The sequence below is a fragment of the Homalodisca vitripennis genome, chromosome 4 (genome assembly GCF_021130785.1).
Source record: "Homalodisca vitripennis isolate AUS2020 chromosome 4, UT_GWSS_2.1, whole genome shotgun sequence".
Taxonomy (NCBI): Eukaryota; Metazoa; Arthropoda; class Insecta; order Hemiptera; family Cicadellidae; genus Homalodisca; species Homalodisca vitripennis.
This window is the reverse complement of record NC_060210.1, coordinates 40,883,806-40,900,158: the sequence shown is the minus strand read 5'-3', so window position 1 is coordinate 40,900,158 and position 16,353 is coordinate 40,883,806. Positions and strand designations below refer to the sequence as shown.

At 33.4% G+C, this 16,353-nt stretch overlaps 1 protein-coding gene across 2 annotated transcripts in view; it reads left to right on the top strand.

Moving 5' to 3' along the window:
* LOC124359187 (ankyrin-3-like) overlaps positions 1-16,353 on the top strand; it is a 303,715-nt gene that overhangs the window by 81,917 nt on the left and 205,445 nt on the right. The gene's annotated exons all lie outside the window — the stretch shown is intronic.

The window sequence follows — 16,353 nt, the reverse complement described above, 5'->3', positions numbered from 1 at the left end:
GCCCTCACTCACTCATTACCTAATCTACTTATGACTAATTACCCTACCTATCGATATCTCAGGAAGTTGAAATTTTGCATACATATACTTATGAAATAAATATAAAACAACCATTTCTATGAAGACCAAACGGCCATTAGAGTTCAAATGGGGTTGTTGCAATCCCAAGGTTAAATAGGGTTTTTTTTAATTCTCTATGTCCTAGAAAGATGAAATGTGACATACACGTTTCTTATGATTTTGAACAGACAGATTACAGATTTTTTAAAATATTAACCTCGCATAGGGGTTTAAGTGATGCAGTCTCAATCTTCGAATAAATATAAATATGTTTTTCACATTTTAATATGTCCTAGAAAGATGCATGTTAACACAACCATGTTTCATGACTTCAATAGAAATACAAGAGTATTTTCGTGAATATTAACGAACCATAGAGGGTTTACATGAGGTTGCAGCCCTAGAAGAACTATGCTTTTTGTCTTTCAACTTCCTGATACTCTTACAACGATAAAATTTGACACATATATATGTGCTTTGAACAGAAAAACAGCACGAAGAGAGTTAAAATCACCCATCAGAGTTTAAATAGGGTTTCAAACCATAAAAGAACTATATTTTAGTTTTTTTTTTTTTTTTTAATTTTTCGATTTTCATAAAAGATGAAATTTTAAACACACGTGCCTATTGACTTAGTACATAGGAAAAAAGAGTGTCCATGAAGATTACGTATCTTTAGGAATTGAAATAGGTTTGCTACCCTAGATGAAATATGTATTTTTTTCCTACGTATCGATATCCTACAAAGATGGAATGTGACATACACGTGCTTGATACTTTGGTACTTTATACTGCGTGATTGACTTGACTTGATTTCAACAGAAAAAGAAATTTGTAGTTAATGCAGATCAACCATACACAGGGCTTTGAAATGGGATGTTAAGTCATAGAAGAACTGTATTTGTTCAACTTTCCACTGTGTTACAAACATAAAATTGACACACATGTTTTGATGCTCTTTACAGGTTACGGACACTGAAAGTACCATAGATCGAAAGTAGATTTAAAAACAAAAAGTATACGCTTTTTTACCGATGAAGACATTTCATATCTATGTATGAATATATTTTATTGAATGGGGCACCTGAGCAAACTAAAACGGCAATTAAAATACCTCAGACTGAAAGTAGATTACAATAATCAGAAGTGAATGCTTGTTGGTCAAATACTGTATGGACCTATTGCATTTTGTTTATCATGGCTACAATACAAACATTACTATGGCTGCGACACCAGAACTAGATACGTTTTACTGACATTGACCTTTTAACCAAAATATGTATATATTTTGTTTGCTCGAGGCAGTCACGCAAACGCAACTCTTGCTCTAGAAATACTTTGGACCAAAAGTAAATTACAAAGGAAGTAGGCGCGTTTTTTTAATGAAGTAGACGTTTCAACTAACGTATGTAAGACGCTTTTTATCCAGGGTAGACTTTTCAGACCAAGACTGTACATATTTTCCTAATCGTGGTAACAAAGCAACTTGTGCCGTCTGAAATATACTTGATTAGAACCAGAAATGCTTCTAAATCTGATATTAAAATCTCAGCCAGTGGGATTTTTGTTTACTTTTGAACCTCTTATTAATGAATACTGAAGTAATGTGTATCTTAAACATGTCTACATCCGATTCAGAATTATCATAAATTTCTCTTACATTACAACAGAAGTGCTTTCACTAAGATAAGTACTGAGTTAGTATTCCTCCACATGGGTCTAAAATAGTTCGTTTTATTGAACTTGTTGGAACTACTAATGGTACACTGTTATGTACTTCATTGGTACTTATAAAAAGTTTCTACCTCCGTTCAAGGCTCCAACACATTACTTTTTAAACTTATCTAATTATTCTGAAATTAATCAATACAATGGAAAATCTTCCAGTTTACATTTAAAGAGGAAGTGCCTTTGAAGTTTATGTTATTCAATGTGAAATTGGGTATCTGCTAGTATGCGAATAACAGGTGTTTTGTGTGAATTTAAAGAAATCACCTAATTGGCCGTGTTAACTTCAGTAACCTGATTTCTCGCACAATTGCTAGAAATACATATGCAAACGGAACCATTGTCTAGTCAGGGTGCATGATACTCCAATGTCCAGTAATCTCTATTATCTCAGCATGACGAGGGCGGAGTGACGCTTACTTCCTGTCAGTTCTGTCTCGAAACTGACCTCTACGACTAGCCCATTGACCGTCACGCGTGCGCCTTCACCTACAACACAATAGTTGTTTACGATCAATTCTGCTGTTATCATTACGGTCAATGGTGTGGTTTATATTTCCTATAAACGAATTTTCCAAAGTCATTAATGACATTAAGGTTTACTAATATGGAAAACAAGAATTCTAGCTGGTCTGTTCCCAAAATGTCATTTCCATTGTTGCATTCCACTTAAGTTTGACACGCAAACAATAACTACATGTAAAATAAAATAAAATAGAGGGTAATTGTCATATTTCATTAACACTTGAATGAAATACTTTTGTTACCATTCGTGGTTTATTTTTTCAATATTTTCCTGTTTGTTATAAACGTTGAACAAAAACACATACTGTGACATTTTACCTGAACCATTCTGCCCCTAAGGTACAATCGATACACTAATCAACGGTGGCTATAAACCGAAACTGTAAAAAATTCTTCTTATGTTATTATGCATCTCATAGATTCATAGTGGAATATTTATAATTTCTGAAGTATAATTCGTAAATAATCGGATTTATAGAGATACAACGATATTAGTGAGTGTTGAAGAATCACTCTGATTAGATTTCATCGCGATGCGGGCTCTAAACCCAATCCATCATTCTCAGTCCATCCATTGTGCATTGTGTATACACAGCACACAGACAAATTGTCATTGTCTGAATTTATAGAGATACAACGATATTAGTGAGTGTTGAAGAATCACTCTGATTAGATTTCATCGCGATGCGGGCTCTAAACCCAATCCATCATTCTCAGTCCATCCATTGTGCATTGTGTATACACAGCACACAGACAAATTGTCATTGTCTGAATTTATAGAGATACAACGATATTAGTGAGTGTTGAAGAATCACTCTGATTAGATTTCATCGCGATGCGGGCTCTAAACCCAATCCATCATTCTCAGTCCATCCATTGTGCATTGTGTATACACAGCACACAGACAAATTGTCATTGTCTGAATTTATAGAGATACAACGATATTAGTGAGTGTTGAAGAATCACTCTGATTAGATTTCATCGCGATGCGGGCTCTAAACCCAATCCATCATTCTCAGTCCATCCATTGTGCATTGAGTATACACAGCACACAGACAAATTGTCATTGTAATTCCGGTGAGTATTGTTACTATGCTGTATATCTCTCTTTAAACAGTATGTTACAGAAATATCTACAGTTTCCTCTAGATAAGTCTTGACATCAAACTACTTGTATAGAATCACGTGATATAGTATACCCTGGATTCTTATAATTGTATGAATGAAAATGCATAAGTATGTTACTCTCTTGTAGTATATAAAACGGACTAGTTCCCTAGTTCTTGCTTAGATTTCCTTTCAGGAATCCTTATATAAAACAAAAGATCGTCAAAAATTACGTGAATACCTCCTTTCACCGTCGTCGGCATCATATTTATATTTAAAAATGCATATCCAATTAACCCATATGAACCCAAGAACTAGAGGGCTTTACAAGATGCAGACTACTTTCTGGAGTTCCCTCCTGTCCCAATATTGAAACTATGGGCACATACGTGTAAATTTGAGCTTCTGTGAAGATTATTGTAGCGGATAAATGTGTAATAGAAAGTTTTTGCAAGTGCCGGTCCTCAGTTGTTTTAAAACTTTGCGGTGATCGTAACGAACTGCAAAGAAAAGTGTAAAAACTTCTTTTCGTAAACTCTAGGTTGCCGTGTCTTAAGAAAAAGTACGTTTTATTTACTATGAGCTAAAACAATCTTTTGACTGATTGAAAATACTAGTTTTCTATTCTAAAGAGAAACTTTTAAAGGCTTTGTTGTTATAATTCCTGAATGCAGATGTGGAGTTTTGTGGAATCGACGTTGAACAAAAGCCAAGGTGAGGAGGTTTTAAGATGCTTCATAAACTACTGCTCCTTTTGCCAATTTACATGGATAAAAAGAAAGACATGAAAGACTTACTGACTTTCACATCCCCTCTCTATGAAAACGTTCTAGAACATTCTGTGCAGAGGAAGAACGTTACCCTGAATCGAACTGAACTCTTTCTTAATAAGCTAATGGTCTTAAATAAGATATGTTCGAACAATAACAAATTAATAAAATTGTTTTAAAAAGTCAACAATGGCATCAGTATGTCTGTATTTATAACAACGGTGTGATTCCTTAAACAACATATACTAACAGCCCTACCTAATATCTGAAAACTAAGTAAGGATGACTTCACATGAGCTCATATATATATATATATATATATATATATATATATATATATATATATATATATATATATATATATATATATATATATACATATATATATATGACTGACATTGTTCTGATCTTAAACCGCTGCCTTGGCAGCTAGATCGCATGAACTTGAGCAAAACTTGTTGAGCACGAGTCACCAATATTACAGTCTCTTAATTAGAACTCAGCGCCTGGGAAATTCATTACCATAGTCTCCGGGTGACGTAGAGTAACTGTAGTGTGTGCTATATCAATACATAATTAATTCATTATAATATGTTTGCTACACTGAATTTTTTTTAACTGGGAAATTTCAAGTACGAATTGATTAAAATAAAATTCTCATGATATTGTATCTATAATTTTCATACGCTTAGTTAAAAAAAACTTTAGTCTTTTAAATAAATGTTCAATGTGTACCTGTTTATTTTTCTGCACGATTTTGAGAACGAGAAGTCCAAATGTGGAAGGATCCGATACAACTTACAAACGAAGAATCCGACTCAAAATATGAACACAAAGTATTGCATGTGAACACAGATGATCAGACAGAAAATCGGTGATCGACACCTCAAAATCTATACAGTTCTTCCTTAGACCAAAAGAAAACTATCGACGAATTTTCAGGTCTTTATGAATTTTGTACTACGAGTTATCACATACATGAGCAGACGGATGGTCTGACTGACCTTTATCCTGTCGACCCCAAAATGAGTAGGAACAATACCCTTAGGGACGCGTGGATCAAGAGGAGCTGTATACAATAGACACTTTCTTTATTGACAATTTATGTGAGAATATTATCTCAGTCAATTCAAAAGAACTAAAAATGCAGTACATTTTCAGAGGGGAAAAATTACAACTGTAATAAGTGTAACTCACGAAAGGTCAGAGTCCAGTTAATTGTTATATCCTCTCTTTAGAAGTACTATTAATTTTTTTAGAAAGGATTTTGCAGCAGCCACAGACTCACTTTAGTTTTGAATGTCCACGCATTGAGATCTTTGAAGTCTTCAGGCAGGTAGTTCCGCAGTTTTAAGCTCATGTATGAGGGTTTCTTTTCAAACAGAGACAGACGATGTGCAGGAAGATAGAAATCGTTTACTCGATTGATGTGTTAAAACCTCTAAGAAAGTCACTCTCATGAACAAAGGCTACTACCTCCAGCACATACAGGGATGCTACCGTTAAGAATGAGAGGTTGATAAATACTGTACGACAACTTTCTCTCAGCAGTAAGCCAGTAATTGCTCTTACTGCCTTTTTTGGGCCACCAGTAATCGCAGAACTACCCCAAATGAGGAGACCATAGCGGAGGTTAGATCCAAATAAGAAATAGTAAGACGTTTTGGCTGATGCAATATCACCGACTTTTTTAATTTTTTAAATATTATGCAAGCTAGTACTTAATTTCCTACACAGGATGTCAATGTGAGATGTCCATTTAAGGTCTCATCTATTGTCAGTCCCAAATACATTGTCTATGCTGCTGCTTGGTAAGTACAAAGATTTTTCCTACCTTGTCCGGAACAGTCTTGTTATTTTGGGTTGTCGGATTTCAACTACCTGTTCTCTGTTTTTCTAACCACTAACTTCTAAACCACTCAGCTTCATTGTCATGTACTCCCATGGTATTCAATGTTATTAACAATTTTTCATGGTCAAGGGTGTCAAACGCTTTACTAAAATCCATATTAAAATATTGCTGTAGTTGAATTCTATTTGATCGATGATGTGCTCAATAAAACTAATAATAGCTGTTGATGTCGATCGATTTTTGATGAAACCGAGCTGCGTTTCACTAAACCTTTAAAATGTTGAAACTTGTGAGATTGGACGGTAGTTTGTTACCTAAGCTTGATCACCCTGCTTGAAGATTGGAATTAATTTATATAATTTTAATTAACTTGAAAATTGAAAGATTAAAAGGACATATTTATGAGAGTGGTAAAAGGAACAGCTATTTCATATTTGCTGATCTTGAATAACTTAGATGAAATTTCTTCAACTCCCGTGGAGACTTTAGCTGGAAGGAAGTTGATTGTTGTAACAACTTTTTCAATGCTTGCCTGCTGGAGGTAGAAGGGGAATGTTAAAGCTCCCAAAGTACTGTTGCTTGTAAATTATTAGGGTTCCTTGTAGGATTGCTGATTAAAATAGGAGAGTAAGCTATAGTTGTAAAAATAGTGTTAAAATGTTCTACTATTTGCTGAGGGTCATCACTAGTTATATTGCAAGTTCTTTGGGACCTACTAGAGTCTTATTGGTTCTTCTTGCATTGTTAATAATATTTCACAAGGTTTCAGTCTTATTTTCAGATTGCGCTATTTGGGTGACTGTTGATTGACATCTGAGCTATTTTATTTTCAAATCATAATTCTTTTTCTAGGTGGCAGCCTCTTGTTTGTGTTCTAATGAGCCTGTCAGAAAATTCTGCTCATTGGCATCTACGAATCCGACCCTTAAAGTGTTGAGTTCCGGGTTGTAGATTTTATATTTGCTTCTTTGCTGATTACACTAACAAGTCTCTATTGTATTAGAATACTACCGTTATATTTATAGTTACCGTATAGACCAATCGACACCGACACGATTTAAATTAGAGACCTATCGATGGAGTCATTTATAGTTCAAACATCACATGGCCCAACCTCCAGCGTTCAGTAATATCTAACATTTTAAAACAGACAACTGTTTCGTTCTATAAGTATAAAGTTATCAGCTATTTATTTGATATATAATACAAATTTACTGTTCCACTTAGATAGAATATTTGTCAGTCTATCTTAGGGAGTCACTGAGTGAAATCACCATCTTATCTCGATCTCGTTTCGCTGCTTCTGGTATTGGAAGAATTCGGAAGAGAGGCAATATCGGAAACCTTTACCTGACCACAGCACCCGGTGCAGATATTCCTAAACATCCATGAGATCAGTGAGTGATACTCTCATATAATGGCGCTAAAATGTCATTTATATCCACTACGAGCGCAAACGCCAACCCTTGCTGTACGGAAAATTTTCCTAACCATCCGTAAATCTTACCTGGAAAAATCGCTTGTCACGAAACCCGCCTTCTTGCACACTCAAAATTACGCTTTACAATTTGTATTTATTGAGGCTCTTTATAGTATACAAGTACTTTATAGTAAGGTTTCCAATATAAACATTTCTATAGTTTGATGTATTGTTTAGTTCGAAAAGCGGGTATACAATGAACGTTTTGCACGCTGGGTTTCCAACAGCCGCAGTCTTAACTGCCGAACTGGTATCAATATTATAATTTTAAATTAATTGATTCGACTTAGAACGCTAATATTTCGCAAATATAACTGTTAAACCTGTAGCTTTGTATTTATAATAATTTAAGTTTTTTGAAACTACTGATCTAGAATTAAATATTGTTTTAATTTGATTAGTTAAGGCAATCTAACGATTTTACAAATTTTTTGAATTGTTTTGGCTGACTAGCTGACTGGGACTTGTAGTGGAGTCGGTAACGGACAGTTCGGTGCTGCCCCTAGCGGAGAGATCGTCAACATCAGATCAATAATGTAATTCAACTCTGAGCAGAGCAACGAGTAGCAGTAGCTAAGAGTAGCTTGTAGCTGCTGTAGCCGGCAGAGCTCTTAGTGGAGTTGCTACAGTAATTATTGCTACTTTTGTAACTACATTAATCATTCAAATGAGTACTAATAAATATCAGGTTCTCATTTTATGAAGACAGTAAACACAATAACGTTGGAGGAATTTAAACCGGTTGAAGTTCGTATATTCTTTGAACTGTAACGAAATAAATTGATGAATAACAAAAGCTGCATTAGGACCATTGGTTGAACTCGACATACACTACATCTCAGAAGTAGTTAGCTTAAATATTTTAATAAATTAACATTTTATCTAATATATATAATATTTTATTAATAATAAAAAAAAACAGTTTTAGATACACAAATGGCATATAAATAAGTGCATGAAATGTTGAAAGCACTCCAGAAAACTTTTCATAAAAGGTTTCTACTGAATAATGTAGTTGTGAAAAATTCTAAAACGAAATGGCTATACATATACTATACAACGCGGCTTCTGGAGATGATAACCGTTCTAAAGAAGCTGAAACAAGTTGAAGCGTTTAAAAAAGATTAATCTTATGAATATCTTGATAAGTTCTTTGAAAAGCTTGCTACACCAATGCGTTTCACTATGATATCCGTTCGAACTTAAAAAAGAATCACAAATAATAATAATGTTTTACGCTTGTTAAACAATGATTATGTGTTAACAGGTTAGCTTCATAAAAAATTTTGAACGGGTGGTGATTTTGGGCTCTGGAAGGTCATTTTCTGTGAAGTTATATATGGAGTTTCCTTAAGTTTTAAAATGATGATAATTGCAATAGGCTAATTTTGTAAACAAAATATATCTATAATTTCTTCTACGTATAAATTCATTGTCATAATCATGCTATAGGCCTACATCTGCTTTCCAAAGCTCAAAAGAAAATATTGCGGCCACCAACCATGTAAGTTTTGATTAACATAAAGATTGTATGCATATTTATACATTACATATTGCCGTTTTATTGTGTTTTTAGTTCAATGAAGCTGGGCTTAACTTTACAACACATGTTAATAAAATAGCTAGTCTATACACACATAATCAATGTTAAACAAGTAAAAAAAAAAAAAAAAAAAAAAATACTATCTAGGGAACATGCCAGAATACAGAATTACGACAACAGACCTCCATGGCAGAGTGAGGGATCACGTGCTGTTCTTATCAGTATATTATATATATGATTTCTGTCTATTCCTTTCTCAACCATTTCCACCATTGTTTGTCACTGTCAACCATTCATTAATTACAGACCTCAGTAAATATTAATTATAACATAAATGATTTTTTAACTGGTACTTTAATTATTCCACATGCAAAGTCAAACATATTGAATAGAATAACCCTCAGTTATAAAGTGTTTAATTGCGTGTTATAAAGTAGAGTTCCATGTGCCTAAACTAATTGAAAAAATATGGAATAATCAATGCATGTTTTATACCCTATGATTATCACCAGCTTCTCGTCAGTACTTAAATTAAAAACTTAATGATACAGGAAAATAACAAGCATTAATATAATATTCTATATAGGTGATGTTGTTTTAAATACATACTACTATATTGAAAATAAACAAGAGAGCATTAATATCTTAGTATAAACATTTTAGTACGGAATATTTCGAAGAAAGAGACAAATAAAAGACGAATTAGAAAGCATTGTGGTTAACGATAATAAATATAAGCCATAAATCAAACTATAATAAATAGCTACTTAGCTCTTATCCGCTTGGAAATATGATCATTCAGAGTTTAACTTATTATAAAAAAAATTTAGGAATTAATCGGCATGGCGAGGAAATAATGTGCTCTCCATAACAAAATGGAGCGATGTGTCTGCGGCTAGCCACCGCCACATCGCTAGTTCCAGAAAGTCACGCTAGGTTCAGCCACGGTATCAATAGCTCTGCTTATTGTTGTCCAATTAACAAATTTGCAACATTTTAATTTTCATTCATGTCGGAAATGTGTATTGTTATAATAATGGTATGTAATTATTTTACTGGTAAGTGTTTGTTTAAATTTGTAATCCATAGCAGTGCTCTTTGTAAGAAACTTCTTTAAAGATTAAATCTCGATATTTTACATCAGTTACAAAGTTTCTAACTGAGTTTCTTAAGTCCAAACTAATGGACTTCTATATTGCTGACGAGCTTTATTTAGTGAGAATTTTCAGCTTGGGAAAATCACTTAATATCCTATAGTAAAGTATCCCTGGATGTATAACTCTAAGACGACCCAGATAAGGCCAGATTGCAAACTCTTATGAAACAAAATGGCTCAACCCTTCCGAATACTGAGTAGCCGATCGATAACCGGTGACGTCAGGTCTCCAACGTTACAAAGTGAGGAGTAGCCATCATCGCCTAGGATGAGGTAACATCGTCGGTAAGCCAACGTTATAATAGGCTCATCAAAAGTGTCCAGTGTTTTATAATTATTAGCATAGCGATTGACAAGATAATCGTACCATGTGACACAAATCTGTTTCTCATTTTTGACATACGGACGGTAGATTCAAAAGGATAACAAAAATATGATGTGCATTTGCTATGGACAAGTGTCAAACGTAATTGCGTAAAAGTAAAAGTGAAAGTTGCTACTTCACATTTTCTATATTGTCTAGAGTTCTTTAGCAAGCAAATATCTGTGTTATTCTCGCCCGTCAGCAGCTGACAAATTTGGTTAAAAATTTCATGATTTGCTAAATATTTGCTGAGAAGTAATCCATACGGTATGTTTAATCGTAACGAAACAAGCTGTTGATTGTGAAAATCTGGGTTATTAGGCATATTTTATATATAAAACAGAAAAAAAATATTAAAAAAAAATATTATGGTTGCCTGTAAAGTCGGTTTTACGGGCGAAGATTTTACGTGACAACGTCTTTTTCTCGGTAGAATATTTATTGATATGAATATTATTAAATTGCACAATAGGAACAAGGAATTGAATGAAAATAAGAATTGCACAAATTTTAACTATAGAAATATATTTTGTTTACTAAAACATTGTACATAATTTTAAATTAATTAAAATTTGTTATTGTAAATGGTAAAGTTGAATAAAACATTTACTAAAATTGGAATTTGAAATTCTTGCTAAACACAGTTAAATTCTAACTCCGCGCGTGGTGATTGGTCGGTTTAGTTCGTTTGTTTGGTCGCACTGTTATGACAGGTTAGAGGTTATAATTTGTTATTTTAAATGTTTGACTAGCAATACGCGCTGTTTCTTCTCAATCGACTGAATTACGATTGATTGCAGAGTGATTTAAACTAATAATTTACTTAACACTATCAACATTTGTCAATAGTATGACATAACCTATAAACTCAGTTTCTCAACTTTTGTGTCAATCTAACAATTAATCAATCAATCATAGTTTGCGATAATGAAATATCAGTGTACAATTATTTACCTTTATTGTTGTAGTTGTTGTAAATGACGAATCTAAGCACTCCACATTTTCACGAATAAACATAGTTATCTGCTTTATCCCGTGCGGCGGACCCACAGTTATCTGCTTTATCCCGTGCGGATCCCGTGCGACGGACCCACTGGACGGGCATCGTAACGTTACCGGGCGTTACACTTTTTCATGAGTGACTCCGAGCCGCAACCTAATTTAAGACGTTGTCACGTCAAAAAAAAATTTAAAGATAGAAAGATCATTATCAATTTGAAATTAACATACTTATATTCCCCATTTTAGGTAACGGAAATTATAAATCATCAAGGTGGAAACTTAATTTTGTTCAATATATGCCCCTTTTTATTCTCTTGTAGTTTATTCGTTAAACGTGATGTTTATGAAAATCCAGTAGTTTAGCTTTATAAACATTACTGTATGCATTTTCAAGATACATCCAAAACTTACCCATGTATTGCTTATGATCTTTAAATAAATAGAGGTCTTATTAATATTTAAGCCACAGTGTTAGTTTATTACTGGGACCATATTTTGTTATTTATATTCCAGTAGTTGTCATAAATAACATTACTTAAAAAGTCACTATGAATAAATCATGGTTTTATATAGAACGGTATTACAAAACCTTTGATAGTACATAAACACATAATACACTCACAGGTAATAAGCTCCCACATAACAGTACACATAATAGGTGGAGAATAAGCAATAATCATAAAAGAAACATTTAGTTGACAAACAATCAGGGGGCAGTAAAAAGAAACAAAATAACCAATGCTATTCAGGTTGTGAGTGTTAACAATTTTCATATCAAATCTGTCTGTGAGCATACATGTATTTTTATAATAAATAAAATGGCAATGAAACTTCGTCATCCCATGTTTATTACATCTCAGCCGCTACCGACACAGCTGATTGAGCTTTGTTCGTAAACTTTCACCCTGTCCTAGCGTAGGAAATCGAGTTTTGTTATCGACTCTATTTCAATGATTCCATGCAGAATATTAACATGTAAACATATACTAATAATACCGTTATCATTAATATTCACAGAATATGTTACTATTGCAAGACAAACCTAACAGCAAATTCAATAAATCGCGAACAATGCCATTGCAGCACAACGTATAGAAGAATTGTAGAATTACGTTCTCGAAACGTCTTATTGAAATACACGACCAATGGAATACATAACTGAACATTGAATCTTTAATATCCACCTTTGACACGAATATCAAGGCTATAAATGGATTGCCTTCCAACAAATGATCGAGCGATATTCAAATCAATAGTGTTATGGCACGTTGTAACGATGTACCTGTTTCATTACCTTTCAACAAATAAGTCATGAATACATTTATATGTCTATGTATGTTAACTTTGATAGAATCTATCACTAATGACATTGAAAATACAAACTAATTCTTACTACAAATGCTTAAGTAACTGGCCTTAATGTTTTTATACATGGAATGATATATCTGATTTAAAACTTATTTTTAAGTAATTTAAAATTTGTATTGTCAAAATGTAAATCCACAGAGGACTAATAGTTATTTGATTATGTCTGTTAAATATCTCATCCTACTAATCGATATCAGTTATACTTATACGAATTTAGTAACATAAAAAGTGACTTAAATATACCTAGATCCAGTAAATGTGCTTCGTTATTGAACTAAAAACGTCTGTAGTGTCGTTGGAGTACTTAACACGGAGAATATTTTTGCAGTGTTATTTAACGTCAGGATTTAGAGTGAAACAACGTTTTTGCAAACATTTTCAAAACTCTTTAGTATTTAACCATTATACCATTATACTCTTCAGGCGAATCAATAATGAGCTAATTCGTTAGAGCTTAGAAGTTTTCACATGTCTTATGCAGACTTTTGTTTTTAAAGTAAATATTTTTTAAGCAACTTTGGGGGCTCTACCGTGTATAGTTAGTTATTTTAGGAACTTTTTCAGTAGATTCACATTAAGTGCAGATTTCGAGCGATACAACTAATTGAACGAATAAATGTTTTTATTTCTTGTATAACCATAATACGAGTAAATAATAATATTTAATCTAAGAACACTTTTATTATTTTCGTATACAAACGCTACATTTTGCACTTGGTACTAAGTGTGCGTGCCATAAGCGTAATACGTACTACTATTACAAGTCTCTCATTTTACGCTACCCTTTTGATGGCGTTTTAATTGTCGGGGGTATTTAAAATTAAGGCTTTAATTTTTTTATTGTGATAATGTTTTTTTTATTGACATTTTTAAAGGCCTTACTGTACGATATGTACCTTTAAATAATTAGGTGGGGAACAAAGTATTTGTTTTGAGTAAAGTTTTTAATGGATTTCATGTACACCATAATTTTTTTGTGAAATCACTTAAAATGACTTAACTTTTTCAAAAATTGTTATTTTTGTAAATCAAGCAAGTTAAATCTCATACAAATACCATAAATTGTTTGATTAAAAATACTCCTCATATTTTGTGAAATCGTGATATATATTGCCAGAGGAACTTTAAAATTAATATTATATTAACAGATCGTGTGACATATAGGTAAGCATCAGACCTTAACTACACAGGTACTACCCTCAATGTTTTAGCTTTGCTAACACTTTTAGTAACAAGATTAGTTCATTTTTACAAAGACTATTTGAATTACACATTCTGTAAAGCTAATAAGTAATAGGCTAGCATATGAGCGGTGAGTCAGAGAGACTACAAAAGAGGCGGCTCTGAGACTACAGACGACCTTGGCGGGATCGATTGTACACAAAGTCTGCATGCAAAACTTGGGCAGCCAGACCCAGTTCTATAATGACAAGTTTTCTATAGGATTGTAGTTTCATGTTTATCTACAGGCCACGAAAGCTATTACACTAGATTGATATTCTTCCTTCTTTGCACTACTTTAATATTCATAGTGTATGTTTCTGGGTTGCAATACTTCGTATCTGGTTGTGTGAATCATAGGATACTCTAACAGACGACCTTGGCTAGATCGATTGTACACAAAGTCTGCATGCAAAACTTGGGCAGCCAGACCCAGTTCTATAATGACAAGTTTTCTATAGGATTGTAGTTTCATGTTTATCTACAGGCCACGAAAGCTATTACACTAGATTGATATTCTTCCTTCTTTGCACTACTTTAATATTCATAGTGTATGTTTCTGGGTTGCAATACTTCGTATCTGGTTGTGTGAATCATAGGATACTCTAACAGACGACCTTGGCAAGATCGATTGTACACAAAGTCTGCATGCAAAACTTGGGCAGCCAGACCCAGTTCTATAATGACAAGTTTTCTATAGCATTGTAGTTTCATATTTATCTACAGGTCACGAAAGCTATTACACTAGATTGATATTCTTCCTTCTTTGCAGTACTTTAATATTCATAGTGTATGTTTCTAGGTTGCAATACTTCGTATCTGGTTGTGTGAATCATAGGATACTCTAACAGACGACCTTGGCAAGATTGATTGTACACAGAGTCCGCATGCAAAACATGGGCAGCGAGACCCAGTTCTATAATGACAAGTTTTCTATAGCATTGTAGTTTCATATTTATCTACAGGCCACGAAAGCTATTACACTAGATTGATATTCTTCCTTCTTTGCACTACTTTAATATTCATAGTGTATGTTTCTGGGTTGCAATACTTCGTATCTGGTTGTGTGAATCATAGGATACTCTAACAGACGACCTTGGCAAGATCGATTGTACACAAAGTCTGCATGCAAAACTTGGGCAGCCAGACCCAGTTCTATAATGACAAGTTTTCTATAGCATTGTAGTTTCATATTTATCTACAGGTCACGAAAGCTATTACACTAGATTGATATTCTTCCTTCTTTGCAGTACTTTAATATTCATAGTGTATGTTTCTAGGTTGCAATACTTCGTATCTGGTTGTGTGAATCATAGGATACTCTAACAGACGACCTTGGCGAGATCGATTGTACACAAAGTCTGCATGCAAAACTTGGGAAGCGAGACCCAGTTCTATAATGACAAGTTTTCTATAGCATTTTAGTTTCATATTTATCTACAGGTCACGAAAGCTATTACACTAGATTGATATTCTTCCTTCTTTGCAGTACTTTAATATTCATAGTGTATGTTTCTAGGTTGCAATACTTCGTATCTGGTTGTGTGAATCATGGGATACTCTAACAGACGACCTTGGCAAGATCGATTGTACACAGAGTCCGCATGCAAAACTTGGGCAGCGAGACCCAGTTCTATAATGACAAGTTTTCTATAGCATTGTAGTTTCATATTTATCTACAGGCCACGAAAGCTATTACACCAGATTCGTATTCTTAATTCTTTGCAGTATTTTAAAATTCATAGCGTATATTTCTGGCTTGTAATACTTAATATAATATAGTGTAATACGATAATAATGCATAGGATGCTTTAACCTAATATGTAATACAGTTTTGATATTAAAAATGTAATGAAAGTAAAGAACGATTATTAATTACTATACAGCGCGTCGCGTTGATTACCACAAAACAAATAATTGTCGACACAATTAATAATATTCTTCTTTAACACATAAAATCATAAAACAGTTTCTTATGGCGATTACATATATTCTATTTTGTTTATAAATCAGTAGAGATCACATTACGTTGTGCACAAACATCACCCCCAACATATTCGAGTTCCATTCTCTGTTGGATAAATGTTAAAATCTATCTATCTATATATATACATACATATATATACACACACACATAAATGTTTAGCATTAAGTATGGACAGACAACGGGACGATTG